Raw genomic sequence first — 24,855 nt, forward strand, 5'->3', positions numbered from 1 at the left:
TTCCTAAGGTTTAGCTGAAAAGCGTAGCTAATTAATTCAATCAATCAACATAACTTTCGCCTGTAATAATATACATGAAAATTGCCATTGTAGTTGTTCGACTTTTATTTTTTAAATCGCGACCGGTTTCGGGCTAACTAATGCCCATCATTAGGTGCAATTATTCGTGTGCTGGTTGCGGTGGTCGCCTCAGAACTCCTCCACACTACTAATTGCAGCTGATGATGGGCATTTGTTAGCTCGAAACCGCTCGTGATTTAAAAAATAAAAGCCAAACAACTCAAGCGGTGATTTTCACATCTATTACGACGCTGAGTTGCGAACATTCCCCCATCAGGACAGTTTGACAGTACCTATAATGCTTCGCCGCAGAAAAAAAATAAAAAATAAAAATTTGGGCACCCTTTTAGAGCTTTCCAATTCAATCAAGATTTATTCTTGCAACATATGGAGTATATGAAGTGATTACATTTACAGATCAATAGCAGATGTGGTTCTAAAGTACATACCAGGTATCGCCCCATGCTGAAACACCCGTATCAAATTATGGTGTAACCTCCACGGGCTGCAATGCGGGTGCTGACTCTGTCATCCTGTCGCTTGTCGGAAGGACTGACGCAGCATATAAGAAAGTTAAAACAACATTGAGTGAAATTAAAGCAAGGGTGGTAACATTAAGCTTGCAACGGGAATTCCACTGTTAAATGCAGAGGAGAGAGCGGATAGGTGAAAAGAGTACATTGAAGGTCTCTATGAGGAGGAAGACTTGTCTGATGTGATAGAAGAAGAAACAGGAGTCGATTAAGAAGAGATGGGAGATACAGTATTATAATCATAATTTAAGAGAGCTCTGGAGGACTTAAGATGAAATAAGGCAGAAGGGATCAATAAAATTCCATGAGAATTTCTAAAATCATTGGGGCAAGTGGCAACAAAACGGCTATTCACGTTGCTGTGTAGAATGTATGAGTCAGGCGACATACCATCTGACTCTCGGAAAAGCATCATCCACACAGCTCCGAAGACTGCAAGATCTGTCATGTGCGAGAACTATTGCACAATCGGCTTCAGAGCTCAAGCACTCAAGTTGCTGACTAGAATAATATACAGAAGAATGGAGGAGAAAATGGAGGTGGTGTTACATGCCAAACAGTTTCGCTTTAGGAAAGGTAAAGGTTCCAGAGAGGGAATTCTGACGTTGTGGTTGATAATGGAAGCAAGATTAAAGAAAACTCAAGACAGGTTCATAGGATCTGTCGACCTGGAAAAAGCTTTCGACAATGTAAAATGGTGCAAGATGTTTGAAATTGTGGGAAAAATAGGGGTAAGCTATAGAGAGAGACGGGTAGTATACAATATGTACAAGAGCCAAGAGAGAATAACAAGAGTAGATGACCAAGAACGAAGTGCACGCGTTAAAAAGCGTGTAAGACAGGGATGTCGTCTTTCGGCCCTACTGTTCAATCTGTACACCGAAGAAGCAATGATGGAAACAAACGAAAGGTTCAGGATTGGAATTATAATTCAAGGTGAAAGCATACCAATGATAAGATTCGCTGATGACATTGCTATTCTGAGTGAAAGTGCAGAAGAATTACAGGATCTGCTGAATGGAATGAACGTTCTAATGAGTACAGAGTATGGGCTGAGAGTAAATCAAAGAAAGACGAAAGTAATGAGAAGTAGCAGAAATGGTAACAGCGAGAAACTAAACGAACGGAACGCTAAAAAGCAGCAGAGAGAATTATTATTCATAACAAATCTGAAGCCGGCTGGTGTGGCCCAGCTGTTCTAGGCGCTTCGGTCTGGAACCTCGCGACTACTACGGTCGCAGGTTCGAATCCTGCCTCGGGCGTGGATGTGTGTGATGTCCTTAGCTTATTTAGGTTTAAGTAGTTCTAAGTTCTAGGGGACTGATGACCTCAGATGTTAAGTCCCATAGCGCTCAGAGCCAACAAATCTGAAACAGTGGTAGACTGGACCAACCTGCGTGAAGACAGTGAGCTAGATGAGAGAGACGCGCACTCCAGACAACAAGTTTGTTAGGAGTGTGGATCCATCTCATCTAGTTCACTGCCGTCACTCAAGTTGGTCCAGTCTACCACTGTTTCAGATTCAGATGATGAAAAGTCAAGTTTTCTTTTATAACTTTTAGGTGTTGTCTTAGCAGGACCTGCATTTCCTTCTTTCTAATTTTTTCCGAATCTTAGCATTTCCTCTGTTTCTCTTTCATTCATTTTCATTAGCTCTTTGCGTCATTGTTGTTGTTGTTGTGGTCTTCCGTCCTGAGACTGTTTTGATGCAGCTCTCCATGCTACTCTATCCTGTGCAAGCTTCTTCATCTCCCAGTACTTACTGCAACGTACATCCTTCTAAATCTGCTTATTGTATTCATCTCTTGGTCTCCCTCATCTCTTGGTTACCCTCCACGCTGCCCTCCAATGCTAAATTTGTGATCCCTTAATGCCTCAGAACATGCCCTACCAACCGGTCCCTTCTTCTTGTCAAGTTGTGCCACAAACTCCTCTTCTCCCCTAATCTATTCAATACCTCCTCATTAGTTACGTGATCTACCCATCTAATCTTCAGCATTCTTCTGTAGCACCACAATTCGAAAGCTTCTATTCTCTTCTTGTCAAAACTATCTATCGTCCATGATTCACATCCACACATGACTGCACTCCATACAAATACTTTCAGAAACGACTTCCTGACACTTAAATCTATACTCGATGTTAACAAATTTCTCTTCTTCTGAAACGCTTTCCTTACAATTGCCAGTCTACATTTTATATCCTCTCTACTTCGACCATCATCAGTTATTTTTCTCCCTAAATAGCAAAACTCCTGTACCACTTTAAGCGTCTCATTGCCTAATCTAATTCCCTCAGCATCACTCGACTTAATTCGACTACATTCCATTATCCTCATTTTGCTTTTGTTGATGTGCATGTTATATCCTCCTTTCAAGACACTGTCCATTCCGTCCAACTGCTCTTCCAAGTCCTTTGCTGTCTCTGACAGAATTACAATGTCATCGGCGAACCTCAAAATTTTTATTTCTTCTCCATGGTTTTTAATAGCTACTCCGAATTTTTCTTTCGTTTCCTTTACTGCTTGCTCAGTATACAGATTCAATAACATCGGGGGGAGGCTACAACCCTGTCCCACTCCCTTCCCAAATACTGCTTCCCTTTCATGCCCCTCGACTCTTATAGCTGCCATCTGGTTCCTGCACAAATTGTAAATAGCCTTTCGCTCCCTGTATTTTACCCCTGCCACCTTTAGAATTTCTTAGAGAGTATTCCAGTCAACATTGTCAAAAGCTTTCTCTAAGTCTACAAATGCTAGAAACGTAGGTTTGCCTATCCTTAATCTTTCTTCTAAGTTAAGGCATAAGGTCAGTATTGCCTCACGTGTTCCAACATTTCTACGAAATCCAAACTGATCTACCCCGAGGTCGACTTCTACCAGTTTTGCGTCATATAACTCTCGAAATTGTGGACTGTTGCCTTCTCTGAAGCCGGTCGATCCCGCTGCCATCTCTGTCTGTCGGATAGTTCCTCCTGTGACGCGAGCGGTCGGCGAATACTGGCTATCCGCGCCTCCATAGCGCTCCGACTGCCGCTACATCCAGACTGCACTTCTGCTGCGTTCCAGCTCCAGCTGCTCCAGGATCGATCTCACTCCACGACACACCTCGTCCAGGAAGTAATAGCCGTGCAGCAAAGATAATATGGCAGGACAAATATCGATACGCGCTGCTGCTGTTACTCACGGGCAGGCAAGGCAGTAATTCAGTGACACCAGTTATTGAAATTGAAAATGACGAGACCGCCGAACGGTAAAACAAGGTGTTACATAATAGATGGCACGAACATGAGCCACGCACGGCTCAACTATGTTATACTGTAAGTGCATCCGCGCCTTGGTTTTACACCACAAAACTGTCGAGAAAGAAAAAACCTTCCCACCAGAGCAGTACATGTGTCTTCACCTCGATGCATCTTACCTCCTCTCCTACCTCCCTCTCTTTCTCCCTGTGGGTAGGGATACTGGTTTTCCAGTCCTGTTCTATACTGCTGTCGCACAAAGAGCTCCATCCACTGCAGAGGCTCTGCTGTGGTCAGTGTTGGTTTGATAATGCTACACTACTGGCCATTAAAATTGCTACACCAAGAAGAAATGCAGATGATAAACGGGTATTCATTGGACAAATATACTATACTAGAACTGACATGTGATTAATTTTCACGCAATTTGGGTGCATAGATCCTGAGAAATCAGTACCCAGAACAACCACCTCTGGCCGTAATAACGGCCTTGATAAACCTGAGCATTGAGTCAAACAGGGCTTGGATGGCGTGTACAGGTACAGCTGCCCATGCAGCTTCAACGCGATACCACAGTTCATCAAGAGTAGTGACTGGCGTAATGTGACGAGCCAGTTGCTTGGCCACCATTGACCAGACGTTTTGAATTGGTGAGAGATCTGGAGAATGTGCTGGCCAGGGCAGCAGTCGAACATTTTCTGTATACAGAAAGGCCCGTACAGGACCTGCAACATGCGGTCGTGTATTATCCTGCTGAATAGTAGGGTTTCGCAGGGATCGAATGAAGGTTAGAGCCACGGGTCGTAACACATCTGAAATGTAACGTCCACAGTCAAAGTATGGCAATGACGAATACACGCTTCCAATGTGGGTTCACCGCGATGTCGCCAAACACTGATGCGACCATCATGATGCTGTAAACAGAACCTGGATTCATCCGAAAAAATGACGTTCCGCCATTCGTGCAACCAGGTTCGTCGTTGAGTACACCAACGTTGTGATACAGCGTCAAGGGTAACCGCAGCCACGGTCTCCGAGCTGATAGTCCATGCTCCTGCAAATGTTGTCGAACTGTTCGTGCAGATGGTTGTTGTCCTGCAAACGTCCTCTCTGTTGACTCAGGGATCGAGACGTGGCTGCGCGATCCGTTACAGCCATGCGGATAAGATGCCTGTCATATCGACTGCTAGTGATACGAGGACGTTATCCACCGATTCCATAGTCTGCTAAAAGTCGTTGGATATCGACCAACGCGAGCAGCAAAGTCGCGATACGAGAACCGCAATCGGGATAGGCTACAACCCGATCTTTATCAAAGTCGGAAACTTGATGGTACGCATTTCTCCTCCTTACACAAGGCATCACAGCTGTAATAACTACTACGACTTCTGATACCAAATGTATCAGTTGTGTTACTAAATGTGACACTTCTGTCATTAAATGTAACTGGATTTTCTCTTTTGATGCAAGTCAATTGTCAGGATGAGCATTCTAAAGCATTCTGTCAGGGTGAAAATATTAAATAAATTAACTTTTCTCTCTTAACAACATGTGGGCAGGGTGGGTTCTTCCTTGGCTCGGGTATGAGGTCGAATGAAACATCATTTTTACATAAGATAACTTTTATTGAAGATTTGTACAACTGTATCTTACGGGATGTTCTGGTTCGGAGAGCGGCAGCTGTGTCGTTTGTGAAGTCTTCTGCTGCGGCAGCGGCGGCGGCGGCGGCGGCGGCGGCGGCGGCGGCGTCTGATTACGCGTAGCGGTGTGTATCTCGTGTCGCTGTCTCGCCCAGCTGACTGCAGACGCGCAGCGCGAGGTGGCCCGTTTAATTATTGCGAGCGAAATCGTGCATCGGATGATATCTTGGGTGTCGCGTCCCAGTGTTTCTCTTCTCTAAGCGGCCGCGTGTGTTCTGCGTCGGCCAGCGGAGCGGTGCGGCGGGGGAAGGCCAGTGTGGCGGACTCGAACCACGAACTCCCGCTTGCCAGTCTTCGGCTGTCAGGTCTTCATCCCAGCTCACAGGTGACTACTGATGTGAGGCCGTCTCCTTCCCGTCCTCACGAGTCACCCGGGTATGTAAAAACCAGACTTCAAATACCTTTTAACTTCTGTCTTCTGGCGCTACGGCGGCTGCTTGCTATTCCATTACAGCGGCGGACTTGGTTCGTCTGTGCATGATGCAGACTCTTCTTGCATGACGGTCTTCAGCACCGAAACTGACTGAAAACTACTGCTACTCTTCTTTTCTTCCTTCGTCTCTCGTCTTCGTCTTCGTCTCCGCCCCCGTCTCCGTCTTCGTCTGTCTCCGTCTTCGACTCCGTCTCCGGCTTCATCTGTCTGACCCACTGCGTCTTGCGTATTTATTCACTTCAGTTCACTGGAGGTGAACGACTTCACGGTCATTGCCTCGTCTGTCACGTTGAAAAGCTTCTCGAAGAATCTTCTTAACGTCGGTCATTGGCTCTTGGAATGTAGGCGAGGGTCTTTGATCACACGTGACGGCTGAGAAACACGTGAGCCGGTCATTGCCTCTTCTGTCACTTTGAAAAGCTTCTCGAAGAATCTTCTTAACGTCGGTCATTGGCTCTTGGGATGTAGGCGAGGGCCTTTGCTCACATACGACAACTGAGAAACACGTGAGCCGGTCGGGCGATGCCCTGACGGCTGAATCGACAGCGCCCGCTTATGTGGAAGTTGCTGACTGCACGGTCATTGTTTCTTCTGTTCTGCTGTTCTGCTCGCTGCTTGCGAGTATGTAACTCTCTAAACTAAACCAAGTTTTTCATTTATATCCTAATTTCTAGTTCACTTTGATTTCACTAATTTATTTACTTAAGTACCACTCAACACAGCAACGTTTCACCAGGCAACGCCGGTCAACTGCTGTTTTTCCTCATGTCAGTACGTTGTAGGTGTCGCAACCGGCGCTTACCTTGTGTGAATGCTCTGAAATGCTAATTATTTGCATATCATAGCATCTTCTTCCTGTTGGTTAAATTTCGCGTCTGTAGCACCTCATGTTCGTGGTGTAGCAATTTTAATGGCCAGTAGTGTATAATGTTTCCGATCTGCAGCAGGACCTTCCCGTAGGTAGTGGTTCTGCTTTACGAGGTCTGTTCTATCCTCTCGCTGATGGTACACAAAGAGATCCATCTGCTGACGGTGCCCTGCGTTGGTTGGGATGACAATGATATAATGTCTCAGATCTGCAGAAATCAAACGTTTTTCTAGGTAATGCCGACCCGCTGGAAGAATAGCGAGATACCTTGCTATTCGTCACGGAATGGTCAACAGCATGATACGTCTTGCAGCGGCAAGAGGCAGCTCCAGGTGCTGCAGTCGCCGGGGTGCAGGTGCCGCGACTAGCGGCCGTTGTACTCGCTGCGGGCGATCGCTATTCAGTTCGCTGACGCTGGCCACACCTCAGCTGCCGCCGGCCGCTTCCAGCAGCAGAGTCCCACAGCCCACAAGCTCATAACAAGTGTCTACGGAAGTCCTGTAAATAAACTGTCGTGCGTGCGGGTACTACATACATTTCAGACGCACAAATATCAATACAGTACAGCGGCTTTCACGCTATCCATTCACATGTCGGAAAAAAAAGCACAGCCAATCTTACACCCGACAGCAAGCTTCATTTCGCATTCTCCGCTTCCTCAGTATTCCGTAACATCCAACTTAGTAGAACTACGAACTCAGTCAACGATACTGTAGTCGATAACGGATGGGAAAACTGCCGAGGTGTCATATTTTCCACAATTTTACGTATTTTCCATCAGTTTTCGCAATTTTAGCAGGTTTTTCCATAATTGTAACGCATTTAACCCAATCACTCGAGTTCCAGAGCACTATTCTCGATTACTTGTCACCTGAACAAAACGTCTCATCGTGTGTGAACCGCCGGCCACGGTGGCCATGCGGTTCTAGGCGCTGTAGTCAATACTAAGATAGAATAGCAGTAAATATCGTCAAATCACAAGTATTTAATTACACAAGTTGGCTCCACCAAATCCTAGTACGCAGACAGGGTTAAGAACAAACTGTCTATTCAAAATCTGACTTGATGCACATGTAACCGCAAAAAACAATTACTCAAACAACTCAAACAAGTTGAAACAGTCACTATACAGCAACGAGACGAATTGAACGTAGACATGAACGCTAAGGACACATAAACGTTCGAAAGACCAGATGCACGTCGTCCACTGAGACGATCGGCTAAACGACCAACCATCGGTCGTTGCCAGTCAAGACAGGCAAGGGAAACGTCGGAGTATAAAACCGCCAACTGACAGCTTGATGGCATGAGGCCACTTCGACGGACGAACACACACACAAGTGAAAGTTGCACTACTCGAATATAACGATCCATTCAACTTAAACTCGCTGAATCCGGACCTCGACGTGGCCGTGCCTCTCGCGACCACATCCTGTGTCGGATCTCACTGCTGCTCCGTCCCAACTGAACTCCGACACACGACGACCCGGAAATACTAGAGGTCGCTCCAAAGATAGTGCCACAGTACTCGCTATTGATAAACGCTGCTGCTGCCACTCACGGACAGACAAAGCGAGCAAACGTAGTGGCGCCAGTGGACGGACTAAGAAAACGAGAGGTCACAAGCCGAATACACGACGCCAACCTGTCAACGGCACAAACACGAGTCGGAGCGCGGCTCAGCTGTGTATGTCAATTTCTATTAAACTTGTTTGCTGTTCGTCGTTTGGTATATGCTGACAGCCTTGTGTAAGCCGCAGCTGACGTGTTGCTGTTCTGCTGAGCTGGGGCAGGAACGCGTTTTCCTTCTGCTTTGGCGGCTTTCCCGTCATCGCATGAGGAACAGATGTTGGCACGTCGCACGCGCTTCTGCAGATCTCCCATTCCAGCCTCAAGTTGAGTAGTTTATTGTCATTCTTTTGATATCATGTCGCGGCGGGGGCGCAGCTGGATTAGGACTTGGCTTTGTGATTTTGGGGAAATAATTTACTCAGTGTTTCTACTATTATAAGGTCCCTGTGGGCAAACTGAGCACTGAGTATCTTAAGGGTTTAACTGTCATTATCATTTTAATAGCATTTTAGGGGGCACGGTAGTTCAGTACTTAATTTATGTGTAACAGCCTTGTGGCCAATCAGTGACGTATTTCTGTTTGCTTCCCGGTGTCTACAAGTGGGTAGCGTTTGCCCAGCTTGGCCGTATCTTGTCTATATGGGAAAAGAATAACACTATCTTATGACACCAAAGTGTTGTCATTTGTTCACACTCTCTAGTATTGTTAGTAAAAGGAAAATTTAACGTGATTGTGTATCTCCTAGTGGTGAAGTGGTTAACGGACTTTGGATACCAAAATTCCATGTACTTGAATAATTTCTTGCCTTCGAGTAGGCCTGGAGCTTACGCTTACTGTTGCAGTGGAGATATAAGCATTTTAATGTTTCTTGAACTTATATTCAAGTCCTGTTTGGGATTAGCTCACAATTGTGATGTTAGTTGTGTAGACATTGTGCCGCCACAGATTTATTTAGTCAATCAGTTGTTTGTAATCAGACCACCATGGTATTGCACAGCTGACATGTTCTTCGAGTACCATCTATAATTTTATGTATAATGCAGAAGTCCTTAGCCAGTGTGATATTAAGTTAAGAACCTTAACTATTTCTATGATTTTGCCAAGAATCTTGCTAACTGTTAGTTGGATTACGACAGAATTGTTATTAAATTAAAATATTTGTTTGGAAATGTTAAAGGACGCATCAAGTTGGGCTACCCTTCCATGTGTTTTCCTTAAATTAATCCCAAACCTTGTTCTGGGTCTCAGTGCCAATCTTGTGATGGTATCAGCAATTGGCTTCATAGGATGATTCCGATACCGTAACTGGCTTTCTGCAAAGACTGTAGATATGAGCCTGATACATTTGAGAGTGTTGTGATGGTGTAAGAGATGGTCAGGAAGAAAAAGAAGTATATAGTTTATGGATGATGGACCTGCAGATGGAAGAAGTTTGAAATATTTTAAGCAAATTACTTGTGCTACCAGTTCTGGAGTATCGTTCTAGTGTTTGGAGTCCATACTAAGAAGGTACTGGAAGGAGAGAATTTCTGTATCACTACTAAATTATCCCCCCCCCCCCCCCCCAATTACTTTGCTAGTTCCGTGTACATGTGGACATAAAAATGGTTCAAATGGCTCTGAGCACTATGGGACTTAACATCTGAGGTCATCAGTCCCCTAGAACTTAGAACTACTTAAACCTAACCAACCTAAGGACATCAGACACACCCATCCCCGAGGTAGGTCGCGCGGTTCCAGACTGAAGCGCCTAGAGCCGCTCGGCCACCCTGGTCGGCATGTGGACATGTCGTGAACCCTGTTACACTGCCTGCATCACACTGTCTCGTTATGTGGGAAGCAGCTAGCAGCCGAACGGAGCTGCAAAATCTATGTTTCTTAGCCGAAACTCTTTTGAGTAAGATTTTATTACGCTTTTTATTAAGTTTCTTTTATAAAGTATTCTCGCATCCGTAGGGTAGTGTCAGAGATTGAAAGATCTCACCAACACCTTTGATGATTACCACCCCAAGAAATGAATAATATCCATAGCAGCACTCTGTCCTCTATTTCGAAACGAGCTGGTACTTCGTTGAAACTATTGACTAAGGATCCTGAGCGAAACTCTAGATGGTCTCTCTACATGCATCTTGTAAATCTTTCCCTGTCTTTAACCCACACTCCTTGCATCAGTGTCTCCGATTTGCTTTGAAACTGACGAGAAATAGGAGGGTACTATACCCGCTGCATTCGAAGTCTTGTGAAGGAACAGAACGAGCTGAGTTCCACGTAATCAGTAGACTTCGATATTTTTCTTTCGAAAAGGACATAACATATGTTCCAGACTTGCACAACCGGCCGACGGTAGTGATACAGACCGGTATTCTCATTCTGATACCGTAACTGCCGTTCTGCAAAGACTGTAGATATGAGCCTGATACATCTGAGAGTGTTGTGATGGTATGAGATGGTCAAGAAGAAAAAGAAATATATGGTTTATGGATGATGAACCTGCAGATGGGAGGAGTTTGAAACCTTTTAAGCAAATTACTTGTGCTACCAATTCTGGAGTATCGTTCTAGTGTTTGGAGTCCATACTAAGAAGATACTGGAAAGAGAGAATTGATCAAAGAACATACACACACATTCCTAAGGCTATACGGTTCTGCACTTAAACATTCTATAATGCTAAAGCAGTCTGTTTTCCGGTATATCAGTCGTGGTACGCAATGCTGTTAATACCCTAATGCAGTAAATATATTTCCAGTATCTGACATATTTTCACCCTGCAAGTTTTCTATCCCACTTACTATGGTGACAAACTTTAGGATGATAAAACTACTACCTTCTATACCAAAGGAAAAAACACACAGATATTTATGATACGTACACTATGCAGGTTTCCAGAGGTGTTCAGTGCCCATAGTTAAATACTGATTACAATTCAGAAATTATGCCATACTCCTACCAGTCCTACAAAATGATCGTCAGCGACGGACAATGCATGAAACAGACAAATGCATAGCAGCGGTGTTTGGCATGTGAAATTACACACCACACTGCACTAACTGTATGAAGAGTCTCTGCCACAGACAACTGTGAAGCAAATGAATACAAAGAGAACGCAGTACCTCAAAAACCCCGGTCACTAACTTACAATCACTGATGTTATGAAACCGAAGACTCGACTTTGTCCAAGATGCGGCAAGGAAATGGAGTTCTTCGTATTCGTCCTCGTTCGCCCAAAGGATGGTGCCAAAATAGGTTTTCCATCTCTTTGATGGACATGATGCAGCATACATGTATTGGAAGTCCTTTGCTGATTGTGGTGTGGAGTGGTTTGCTGTTAACGGTTGCAGGTAGATAGCGCTCTATGCCACATCCAGAACATGCAGTTGTATACGAGTGTTCACTGCAGTTATGAAACTGAAGACTTGATTTATATCCAAGATGAAGCGGTGAAATAATGTAATTCGCAATCATCTTTGTTCTTCTGTAGGAGGCTACCGAAGTAGTTTTTCCATCGGTTTGGTTGTCATGATTCATCACACAAGTATTGGAAGTCCTCTGCAGGCAGTGGTATAGGGAGGTTTGCTATTAACGACTGCAGGTAGATAGCACTCTAAGTCACATCCAGAATACGTGAGTGTGTAAGAGTCGAAGGCAGGTTACACCATACGACGGATACGTCTCAGACAGCAACGGAAAAAAAGGTTAAATGTGCGATAAATGACCTGCCACAACATCTCTCATCTCCCTCTCTCTAGATTGCTTCATCAGTCTACCATATTCCAACACCTCTCAACCGATTACTCCATCTATTTCCATCAACATCCTTTGACGCAGATCCAAGTCAATTTAAAGGCAGCTGGTTGCCTTTTCTAGGTAAGCATCAAAGATAGCAGTCTACTTGCATGTATTTCTGTTTCCTCAATGGACATACTGAAGAGTGTTATTGAAAACCACGCAAAACTTTTCTGTAAGGTAGATGTTATCTGGCACAGAGTGGTTGTTATTGGTAGAGACACAGAGAAGCACATTGTGAGTACTGTTTGCTAGAGTTTAAAACACTTAAACAGTCTTGCACAGGGTCAAACATGCGATCCATATTGTAGTTGTATATTTCAGTCCACAGGCCGCTCAAACAATGCCCTTTAGATAAGGAGTAAGTAAAGTTTGCCAGAGTTTCTTGTATGGACACTTTATAAAAATCTGTTAGGTGGTTGCCGATAACTTTAGGGTCACACCTAGGCCTGTGATCCACCATATATAAATTTATTACTCTACTTTGGTGAACATCCACGATAAACAGTCTATTCCAGCCGTCTTACCGCTGTTCACGATCGGTTACTTTTTCCCTGGTCCCAATGCTTCCATGACGACTTTTTCTTGTATTCCTCTTTCTGCCACACACAAGAATTTTCCTGTACCAAGACGACATGTAAGTACTCTCTCATTCTTCTTCAATTTTCCCGCATTTGTTGTATTTTCCCTCACTTTACACGTATTGTCCGACAATTTTCTTAATTTTACCAATTTTATGTCACCTTTTCCACGTTTTTCGATATAACAATAAATTTGACAAAATGCACGCTGCACTGACTTCGGATTTGTTCCACCTCTTATGGAAACCTGATAGGTTTTCGCTGCTTCTGGTTGTAAGCAGTATGATTTTTGTGTCCGATGTGCACCATCTCTGAGAGTCATGAGAGTTATAGTTCTTCAGTTAGGCAAGGTGCGGGTTTCCTTCTTACTTTCCTGGGCTTTAGGGAACCATATTTGTCATACAGTAACTTTATTAGTAAATCTATGAAGTTTTTTGTCTGAGAAAGGAACAGAAGACCTCCTCCAAACTATTTATTGCACCTCAGTCACAGGTTAACATGAGTTAATGCTTTTGAAATCTGGGTACGCAGTCATTCGAATTTTTTTCTGGGACATTCTAGTGAGCACGACGTGAAAATAATGTCATGGGCAGACAAGCCAGGTGGAGGTGTTCAGTCTGTTATCTCACTGACTGGAATAGAATTGTCTTCAGTGATGAGTCCCACATCGAACTAAGAATCGATGACAAGTGAAGAAGCCGGCCGATGTGGCCGAGCAGTTCTAGGCACTTCAGTCTGGAACCGCGCGACCGCTACGGTCGCAGGTTCGAATCCTGCCTCGGGCATGGGTGTGTGTGATGTCCTTAGGTTAGTTAGGTTTAAGTAAGTCTAAGTTCTAGGGGACTGATGACCTCAGATGTTAAGTCCCATAGTGCTCAGAGCCACAAGTGAAGACGTCTGTGGAGACGCCCTGGACAGCAATGGGATCCCGACCTGACTGTGGGCCGCCATACGGCCAGACAGCTAGGCGTGCTGATGTGGGTTGTCACTTCTTTTCGTAGCTGAATCCCACTGGGGGTCATGCACGGAACAGCGCTGCTTCGACGATATTGTTCGCTCCGTTTTGTTGCCCTTCATGGTAAGTCACCTCGGGGTTACATTTCAGCAAGATAATGCCTGCAACCAAGCGGCGAGACATTCTACTGCTTATCTTCGTGCTTGCGAAACCCTACATTGGTTAACAAGATCGCCGGTTGAGAACGTATGCAGCATTATAGGCAGGGCCCTCCAACCAACTCGGGATTTTGACAATCTAATAAGTCCCATAGTTCTCAGAGCCATTTTGACAATCTAACGCGCCAGTTTGACAGGATTTGGCGCGATATCCCTTAGGAGGACATCCAAAAATTCAACCAATCAATGCTAAGCATAAGGACCAGAAGCCAAAAACGCATTATTGACTTGCTCGATTTAGGTATCTCATTTCTTAGATAAATCATCCAGTTTTCTGATACTGTAGTCAAAATGGTTCAAATGGCTCTGAGCACTATGGGACTCAACTGCTGAGGTCATTAGTCCCCTAGAACTTAGAACTAGTTAAACCTAACTAAACTAAGGACATCACAAACAACCATGCCCGAGGCAGGATTCGAACCTGCGACCGTAGCGGTCTTGCGGTTCCAGACTGCAGCGCCTTTAACCGCACGGCCACTTCGGCCGGCGATACTGTAGTCATTTGTTTGTCTGTACGTATACATGAGACATACCTATTTCAGTCCCGTTCGGATGGTGCGTAGTTATTTTTTTTCCCTTTAGAGTCAATATCTTTGGAAGTGTGTCTACACTGAGTATGATAGGAGCAAGCTGCAGTAGCGACAGTTTTTAAGAAGAAATAGTCGTCTTAAATATCACATTGGATTTTTATCTTAGTGTCACTACTTATAATTACAAGCTATGACGATTCGAGACTTGAAAGAGCAGTTTCGAAGCTGGAAAATGTGCCTACTTTAGGAGGATTGTTGAGGACACATATTACACAATTGGAATTATCTCTATGGAGATACATTACTGGCCATTAAAATTGCTACACCAAGAAGAAATGCAGATGATAAACGGGTATTCATTGGACAAATAAATTATACTAGAACTGACATGTGATTACATTTTCACGCAATTTGGGTGCATAGATCCTGAGAAATCAGTACCCAGAACAACCACCTTTGGCCGTAATAACGGCCTCGATACGCCTGGGCATTGAGTACAACAGAGCTTGGATGGCGTGTACAGGTACAGCTGCCCATGCAGCTTCAACACGATACCACAGTTCATCAAGAGTAGTGACTGGCGTATTGTGACGAGCCAGTTGCTCGGCTACCATTGACCAGACGTTTTCAGTTGGTGAGAGATCTGGAGAATGTGCTGGCCAGGGCAGCAGGCGAACATTTTCTGTATCCAGAAAGGCCCGTACAGGACCTGCAACATGCGGTCGTGCATTATCCTACTGAAATGTAGGGTTTCGCAGGGATCGAATGAAGGGTAGAGCCACGGGTCGTAACACATCTGAAATGTTACGTCCACTGTTCAAAGTGCCGTCAATGCGAACAAGAGGTGACCGAGACGTGTAACCAATGGCACCCCATACCATCACACCGGGTGATGCGCCTTATGGCGATGACGAATACACGCTTCCAATGTACGTCCACCGCGATGGAGCCAAACACGGATGTGACCATCATAATGTTGTAAACAGAACCTGGATTCATCCGAGAAAATGGCGTTTTGCCATTCGTGCATCCAGGTTCATCGTTGAGTACATCATCGCAGGCGCTCCTGTCTGTGATGCAGCGTCAAGGGTAACCGCAGCCATGGTCTTCGAGCTGATAGTCCATGCTGCTGCAAACGTCGTCGAACTGTTCGCGCAGATGGTTGTTGTATTGTAAACGTCCCCATCTGTTGACTCAGGGATCGAGACGTGGCTGCACGATCCGCGTTCCGTATTACCCTCTTGAACCCACCGATTCCATATTCTGCTAACAGTCATTGTATCTCGACGAACGCGAGCAGCAGTGTCGCGATACGATAAACCGCAATCGCGATAGGCTACAAGCCGACCTTTATCAAAGTCGGAAACGTGATGGTACGCATTTCTCCTCCTTATACGAGGCATCACAACAACGTTTCACCAGGCAACGCCGGTCAACAGCTGTTTGTGTATGAGAAATCGGTTGTTAACTTTCCTCATGTCAGCAAGTTGCGGGAGTCACCACCGGCGCCAACCTTGTGTGAATGCTCTGAAAAGCTAATCATTTGCATATCGCAGCATCTTCCTCCTGTCGGTTAAATTTCGCGTCTGTAGCACGGCATCTTCGTGGTGTAGTAATTTTAATGGACAGTAGTGTTTATTCCACTATCTTCATAACTGTTGTAGGAGTGTAGCACTGTAGGCAATAAATGGGAGCATATGTACGCACTTACTCCACCCCCTAGTCTGTTGTATTTGTCGTGTCTTACAAGGAAAATGTCCAATCAGACGTGTCGAAACCAAATCTGAAATTTTTCATACAGGAAGAATGTGCACTGTCAAAATGTTAGCTGCTAAGGCGCACTACAAGTATTTGAAAAAATGTTGGAGTAATTCAGCTTTGCCGTACAAAGGGTCGCTTATGAAAGCAGTTTGTACAGCCCTTCCTGATTGGCGTGTGGTTGGGTGATTAAGACAAGAGAACTTGGTACGAAGTCTGAAGCGCTCGCACTCCAATTTTGACGACTCAAATCATAACTTTTTTGGATTAAGTAACAGTTCATATCGTCAGCTGAATTTTGCGACGATGTCGCAGCTTGTGAAGTCAGCTAAATTGTTGCACATGTAACTTTTATACAAATGAGTAGCAAAGGAAAGAAAATGAAGGCAGGTTATGAGTTTTAAATGAAAACTCCACCATTTGACTGTATTGTTGTTTATTTAATTACGAACCAGCGCTCCAACTTTAATTTACTGAGCCTTTTAGAAGATGGTAATTTTACATCTGGCATTTCGGAGGGGGGGGGGGGCGATATATGTTTCTTAATTTATGGCCAATTTTGAAATTGACGTCCAGCAATATATGTTAATGACGTAAACTCAATCACTTGAAAAGGGAATGAAAGGCCGAAACCTGGGTAGAAGTTAAATAAACAACAATACAGTCAAATTTTAGCGCGTTCTTTTTAAAATTTACTGTATGACTGTTGCTCTGCAACATCAGAAAAGCAGTATATGATTACAGACGACTTCCACCAATCGAGACTTAATATGTTGACGTGAAGTATTTTATAACAATTTTTGTAGCACAGTCCTTATGATAATTTTGAATAATGTCTATTTTACTAACAATGAAACAGTTCCTTGATTATTTTAGCAGTCGTCACAAAGATGCGAAGTGTCTATTGGATGATGGAAACAACCTTTTTCTTTATACCAGGCACACCTGATAAAAGATAAACCAGGGCAGATAGGTGCTTCATAGCAGTTACTAATGTTATTTAGGTACAATTGGTATGGAGTAAGAAATGGTCTGTATATTGTGTTGTGTACCATGCATACGTCATGAAATTCTTAAAACCTGATGATGAAACCTGACACTAAACAAATGACGATGTTTGAAAATACTATTCCGCTGTTAAATCTGAAATGGCAGAGAGCTATCAAAAATTATACTGCCCGAAAAATTTTCTGATAAATGCTTCACAGTGACGACAGATGGCTCTGAGCACTATGGGACTTAACTTCTAAGGTCATCAGTCCCCTAGAACTAGAACTACTTAAACCTAACTAACCTAAGGACATCACACACATCCATGCCCGAGGCCGGATTCGAACCTGCGACCGTAGCGGTCACGCGGCTCCAGACTGTAGCGCCTATAACCGCTCGGCCACGCCGGCCGGCTACAGTGACGACAGATTTCTTTATCGAGAGGCTGAATGATTTCGTCGCAATCCTATAGACAGATGTGACGTTAAGTCTAGACCAAGAGTCCAAGAAAAGCATCGAGTTAAGTGCTGTAATTGGTGAGAAGGCGTTTCAGATGTAATATTACAAATTATTCTCTTCCGTTTTCCTAGCTTTTGCTAGTCGATTACGAGAATTTTCAGCTAAACAATCCTTTTTTTTTAAATTTTTGTTCCTAAATTGCCTTGACGTTGTTGAAGACAGGTATAAAGACTCGAGAACACTGGTGTTGTTGTACATGAATGTGTCGTAGCATTCATAGACTGCACAAGCGTCTGTCTTTCTTCCGCTCGAAATGATGAAGTGTGGTTTGCACAGAGTTCTTGCACGAAACCTGATTGACTGCCTTTGTACATCGCATTTTAGGAGATAACAAGAAGCTTCGGCTTGAAATCAGCTCTGTATTTCTCTACAGTGTTACTTGTTAATACACCACGTCTATACGTTTACGTGAGGAAACTTAGTTATTTTCGAACTTCCTTTTCCGTATAATTTCCTGAATCTGTTTAATTAAGTCGAAGAAACATGGAAATTGGTAATGTTAATATCACAATTCACGGGGACCAGTCACGTAAATCTCCCTAGATGATGGTGTATCGACTCTGAAGAGAGGTCTAAATCTTAAGATCAGTTCTAAATCTTAAGACCAGTTTTACTTTCACAAATTTGCAGGTTTCATTTTTGGATCTATTTAGTACTTCCTCTAAATGTTTGTTCCATTTATGCAGCTCACGTTAAGATTTTAAGAAACGGAACGGATTTCCACAATACTTAACTTTAAGCGCTTTCTCCTTCCTTCGTTTAATCAAAAAATTACAGAATTTTCTTCGACACTGGAACCTATTACTGTACTTATTTTCTTAGGCTTGGAAGATACTGTGTTTTTGTTCTGGACTTAAATTGGCACAACAATCATCGTTCGAACCACAGTTCATGGACTCGTTAATTATTTCCTGTCTCTTCTACTGTTTACAAAATTTCTAACGAAATGTCATCATTCGAATGAAAGTCTGAGAAATTAACTAATAAATAACATATGTAGATCTTCAGGGGAAGTGGATGATTTTGACTGCCTACTGATTTATTTATATTTCATCTTTGCAAGATTGAAAATATTAACTGGATTCCACATTACTTTAAAACCGTGGAGCCAACGCAAAGATAAATGGTATTAACTAGCATGTACGGAGAAAACGCAAAAGAAAATTAATTCTTTTTTATCTCCTTTGTTAACCCTCAGGGATGCAGCAAAGGCAGCTGCTAATCATTATGGATATTAAGTGATTGATAAATACAAATGAATAGTAACTGTGAAGAATTGTGTCAGAGAAACTATTAACAGAAACTTGAATCCACTTTATAAGTTACGATCGCGTTGTGCTGTGTTATCTATTTTCCGATATGCCGCCAACGAAGACAATGCGCCAGATGTGTTGCGCGTGTGCTATCTGCTACAGCTACGGCAGGGGTGTATATTCTTCCAACCACCTGGCGAGCGCCGAATTTGGCAATTTTCGTAATTAAAAAAAATTCTTTCAGTGTGTCTTGGCAACGAAAATTTTGACGTTACATTTCTTTCTGTGTATTCTTTCTCTATAAAAAACTTCAGGGCAGGTTTCGACGTGTCAAATTAGGCAGTTTCTTTGTTAGAAAGCATTTACTCACTTTGTGGAAATACTTAGCTTGAGTCAGGTGTCCAAGAATTACATGGATGTATATTTCTTGACATATATGGTGGAAATGACTGAGATGAGTTGGCAAAGTTTGGACATCTGCAAGTGCTACATGGAGCTTGGCGAGTTCAGGTGCAGAATATGAGAGGATGCTGATGCTGGACACTTGCTCCATTTATGCAACTCATGTTCAGACGAGGGAACGAAGTGTAAGGAATGCTCAGTGATGGTGGAGCACAGGTTCCTGGAACTGAAAGCGGCAGGTATCTTCACGGAGGAGAGAGGTTTCGTGGTCTAGGTCAGAGGGGTTTCCAGCAGTCGTTAAACAGCTAAGTGGTGACAGGAAAAGAAACTCGCTAATCAGACTTAGAGTAATCTGTGCACCACAATACTCAAAGCAAGAAAATGGAATATAAACAGAGTATACTTTTATCAGAACAAATTGCTTACTGAAAATGGAAGTAAGGGTAAGGTGGTACAGCAATTGACAAGGAAAACAAGAAATAATAAAAAAGAGGAATTGGTAATGAAGTAAGCATAATAGTTAACACATTGATTATGTTGTGGTAACTATAATATACAGTAACAATGGAAACACATAAAATAGCAGCAGAAAGAACTGACATATGCTTAGTTCCTAAAACACAGGCTTTCGGGTTAATTTCCATTGCAAACTAACCCTTTTCCATTATTGGTCTTCACAATTATCTTACCATCATTTGTCCATATGATTTCTACACAAATCTTGAAATCGCGTTGTTCAGAAGGTTCAATCTTTCAGTGGTGAGATGCTCTCGTATTGTCAGACCTGACTTCTTCGTTTTGATCACAGATCTTTTCCTATACGACATGAACTTCACTATTATTGGTGTAGGTTTAGTAGGTCTTGTAAGACTCAAACTTCACTGTTATTGCTCTACGTTTTGTAGATCCTGGTGTCCTACTTTCCTACATCTGTCGATGTCATTTAATATCACCTGCAGGCCTAGCTTCTCGTGGAAAAGATTCCTGATTAATTCGTCTGTATTCTTAACTAAATTTCGTTTAAATCCTAAACCATCTTCGCATATTGTAAAGCTTGTTTGAATGGGCGCTTCCATTGGTTCTGTTATTCTGTATCTGTTTTAAAAGAGTCTGAATATAGAAATATTTTCACAAAAGGGTGGTCACTGTTGACGTAAGCTGGTGTTTAGGGACGAGGCACAACGTTCCTTAATGAAATTTCTACATAAAATTTAATTACTTGAAAGGGCTTCATTCTGATAGGCCTTTATTATTGGTCCCTAAGTCATTTGCTCAACTGCTAAATGTAATTACTTGTTTCATCAGTTGAATTATTGACCTGTAATTATCTGTTAACGAGCAAGATCCTATGGCAGTGAATAATTCTTACTGCAACTGCTTACTGCTTGGAGTTACTTTTATAAAAAAAGGAAGACAACTTTATTTTGGATCCGCCAGCCTTCGATGATCTTTGATTTCCTTATCTTAAAAAATTATCCTACGTCCGACGTCCCAGCCTATGACTTCTGTCGAAGTCATTCGGTGTCACCTGCAGGCCTAGCTTCTCGCGAACAAACTCGTCACTAATTCATCTGTACCCTTAACCATATTCCTAAAGCATCTTCGCACACTGCAAAGCTTGTTTGCGTGGCCACCGCCTATTGGTTCTGTTATCTATCTTAAATGTTATTAAAGACCGATTAATGTTGACTTAAGATTGGTCATTGTTGACGTAAGCTGGTCTTTAGCGGTGAGGCATCTCGTTCCTCAATGAATTTTGTATGTAAAATTTAATTACCTGAAAGGGCTCCGTCATAATCATTGAGCCTTAAGTCATTTGTGCAGTTGCTAAATGTAATAGGGTGTAATATGCTTTTAGGGACTATATTATATGAGCGTTGGGTTTAACTGGCTTTTTTTCTAGTCGTCAGTGTTTCAACTATTAAATTGTGTATGTTAGTAATTGCAAAGTGTTTAAATGGTTTTTATAATGAATTACTATTTAAGTATATATAATTTTGATTACCAGCATCTTAGCACTTCCAACAAGCCCCTTACCGCCTCAGAAACCAAATTTTGCGACATAGCCAAATTCACTAGTCACCTTACAGTCAGTGCCATAATGGATGCGGTCTATGAGAAGATGGTGAATGTCGGGAATTCACCATCTCTGATTTAGGGAATATGAAAAGCTGTATGTGGACACAGATGTACGATTGCTTGTGGATATTTAAGAGAAATTCTAAAGTGTACGCATGACCACATACCCCTGGATCCCGGCTTATATTACACCATGCGAGGACTTTCCTGGGACATAGTGTTGAAAAGGACAGGTGTCATCAGCGAATTATTGTCTGATGTCGACATGCTGCTCTTTTTCGAATGGGGGATTTCTGGAGAACTTTGCTAATGGGTTCATAGGCAATGCAAGACAAAAAACTCGAGATTGGGTCGGCAGTTCAAATCATGTGAGGATGGAAGCTGTGTCACGTACCTTGACATTAATAAGTTATATGGATACACCATGTAAAAATTTCTGTCTGCTGGAGGCAGTTTGATGAGGACATCAGAGATTAGATGATTTCACAGGTGTTTCAGTGAATACTGGTGAAGGAGATGTAGTGGAAGCAGACTTGGCGTGTCCTATTAATTTGCATGACACACACAGCGATTTGCCATTATGCTCGGGATGCGTAGTCCCGTGAAACGGTTCCATCCCCAAGCTGATGACGACGCTAGGGGTAAATAGAAATTAATTATGCACAGCAGAAACCTCCAACAGTGTTTCAATTTGGGGATGAAACTGTTTAGAGTCACCTGTGGCATCTCCTTCGAGCAGTTACACTGGTTAAAGTATTATATTTGGCGTTAATACAAAACAGGAGATTCTACCGTTATATGACTTGGATAAAGATCTTTTTAAATTTATGAGTAATGCTCTGTTGTGGGAAATCACCACAGAATTCACGTAGTTTACCACTCTCCCAGTGTTATGGTGCACAAAAGTATATTGGCAGACCAAATTTTAAATAGGATACTGTCTTCAAACAAGGGTTAGTCGCTCTAGTTCAACAGAATCCATGAAACCTGTTTATGTTTTGTAAGTGTTTATTGGACTTTTCCACACCGCGCGTGTACCAGTTTCACTATTAGTTTGCAAAGCTAAGCTTCACAGTTCCAAATTTATTTCATATGAATCATAACAGTTTCATCTATTGGCTGAAAGTCTGTGACGCATGTGAAGTAACCAGGTGCCAACATGATGCACTGGACCGTCTGGATATGCGACCAATAATCCTTACGGTATTACAGCCAAAATCAAGAATGTTATCGGCCTGATAAAAGATGAGGCAAATGGGTCGCAGATTGAGGAGCGTGGATCCATTATGCATGCATATCTTATAAAAACAAATGCCTTGCAAAATCAAGCCAAGTGTGTCCACCGTGCGGCCTCAATGGCTCTCACGATTGATGGTTACTTGGAGCACACCTTATCGCAATTGAAAATTGGCCTGTCACGTCATCATGGCAAAAGGTTCGTCTGTGAGGATGGGACCGAGAACCTCCCGTACTCACAGTCTTCACTTGCGAAATAGAGTGCGGATGTATTTATAGTGTATGAATGTGTTAGTGTATGTGGAATACGTATCTGAACCGTTTGTCGTAGCATAAATAGGGTGCGTGTGTTCGTGGACAAACTGCACAACATGTATGCATGTGAACGAGGGGCTTCGATAAGTAACTGAACATATTATTTTTCTCTGTCAGTTTAGGTTGAAAAAATGCTGAATTTGTTGTTGGACTGCGTGGAATATTCCAGCTTCAGTCCCTATAGTTTCGCAAAGTTCTGATAAGTGGCGGCGCTATATGCAGCTTTTAAGATGGCGTCTGTAATGGACACGCATTCCAAGCAAAGAGCTGTCATTGTATTTCTTTCGGCGAAAGACCAGATCGTCGCAGATGTTCATGGGCGCTTGCATAATGTCTGCGGAGACCTGGCAGTGAACAAAAGCACGATGAGTCGTCGGGCGAGGCGTCTGTCATCATTGCCACGAGGAAGCGCAAAGTTGTCCGGTTTCACATATAATGGCCGCTCACACACAGCTGTGACTCCTGCGGTCTTGGAAAGTGCGGTCATTCTCATTCGGGGTGATCGATGAATCGCAGTCAAACATCTCGCTGCTCAACTGGTCGTCTCTGTTGTTAGTGCTGACACACTCGTCCACCAGTAAGGGTACATATTGGTTTGTGTCCACTAGGTTCCTTGCCGCCTAAGAGAAAACCTTAAAGAGCTTCCATGTGTTTGGCCCAAGAAGGATGCATTCTATGGAAACAGTACGTGGATGATGGGGAGGTTCTGGATGCAGCAAGACGCTGGCTCAGACGTCGACCAGTACAGTGATACGATGCGGGCATACACGCCATCTCAGTAAGGTGACGTAAGGCTATCGTAGTGAACGGAGATTATGTTGAAAAACAGGGTTTTGTAACCAGAAGAGTGGAGAATAATATGGTACATTATCATCCTAAATAACACCAACCCGCTTTCAGGAAAAATGTTACAATGTGCCGGCTGTGTTTTTAGTGTTTGGAATCTGATGGTAAACTAATAATTTTAATTTGTCTTTATGGCTAAAAGTAGCCAAAAATGTGACAGTAATCCTTTACTCACTGATTGCTATTGACCTTTTAACATATCCACTAATGTTGCTGTCGTACCCCATAAGAGGAACCGTCACGTTGTGATTAGTTAAAATAGGAAGAATCTCTGCCCTGAAAAGAATGAAACAATGTCTTTAACCTAACGCGACGGAAACAAGCAGCACAACCTGGCCTTATAGACATAAACACAATGCTTAATAGTACCTCATATATTTCTAAGTCTATTGCCTGATGCCTCTGAAAACGACCTGCGGGTATCGAAGTAAAAGACTGAATTCAAACCTTTGGATTTATCAACAATCATACTTACATAAAGAAAATTTGAATTGTATAACACCATTGCTCTTAAAAGCTACTGCCCCTTACGAATCGAAGACTTGATAATGTAGACAAAATGATCAGGATACGAGTGCCTATGTGGGAACAAGGAAATGGATTTTATAAGCTTTTGCGCGCCAACATGCTGCAACAGACATAAACGTTACTGAGGGCAAAGAACAAAGTAGGAAGTTGCTATTACTTATTCACAGTGATTGGAGGGGCTGATAAACTTTCAACTTCTTAACCAATCTTCACGGGACAAAAGCAGAGCGAGAGAAAAAAATGGATATGAGTTACAGTAATTGAAGCAAGAGAACGGACGTAGAGGTCAACCTAAAACAGAGCAGTGTAAAGAATTCAACTTACTACACGAATGGCAAAGATTTTAGAAATTCGGGAAGATATTGGTACAAAGAACAACGACTAAGAACAAGCTCTGATAGCGACCAAACTAGCAGTATGCCAGCAAGCAGTTGCATTGGTCTCACCGCCATTGC

The sequence above is a fragment of the Schistocerca nitens genome, chromosome 2 (genome assembly GCF_023898315.1).
Source record: "Schistocerca nitens isolate TAMUIC-IGC-003100 chromosome 2, iqSchNite1.1, whole genome shotgun sequence".
Taxonomy (NCBI): Eukaryota; Metazoa; Arthropoda; class Insecta; order Orthoptera; family Acrididae; genus Schistocerca; species Schistocerca nitens.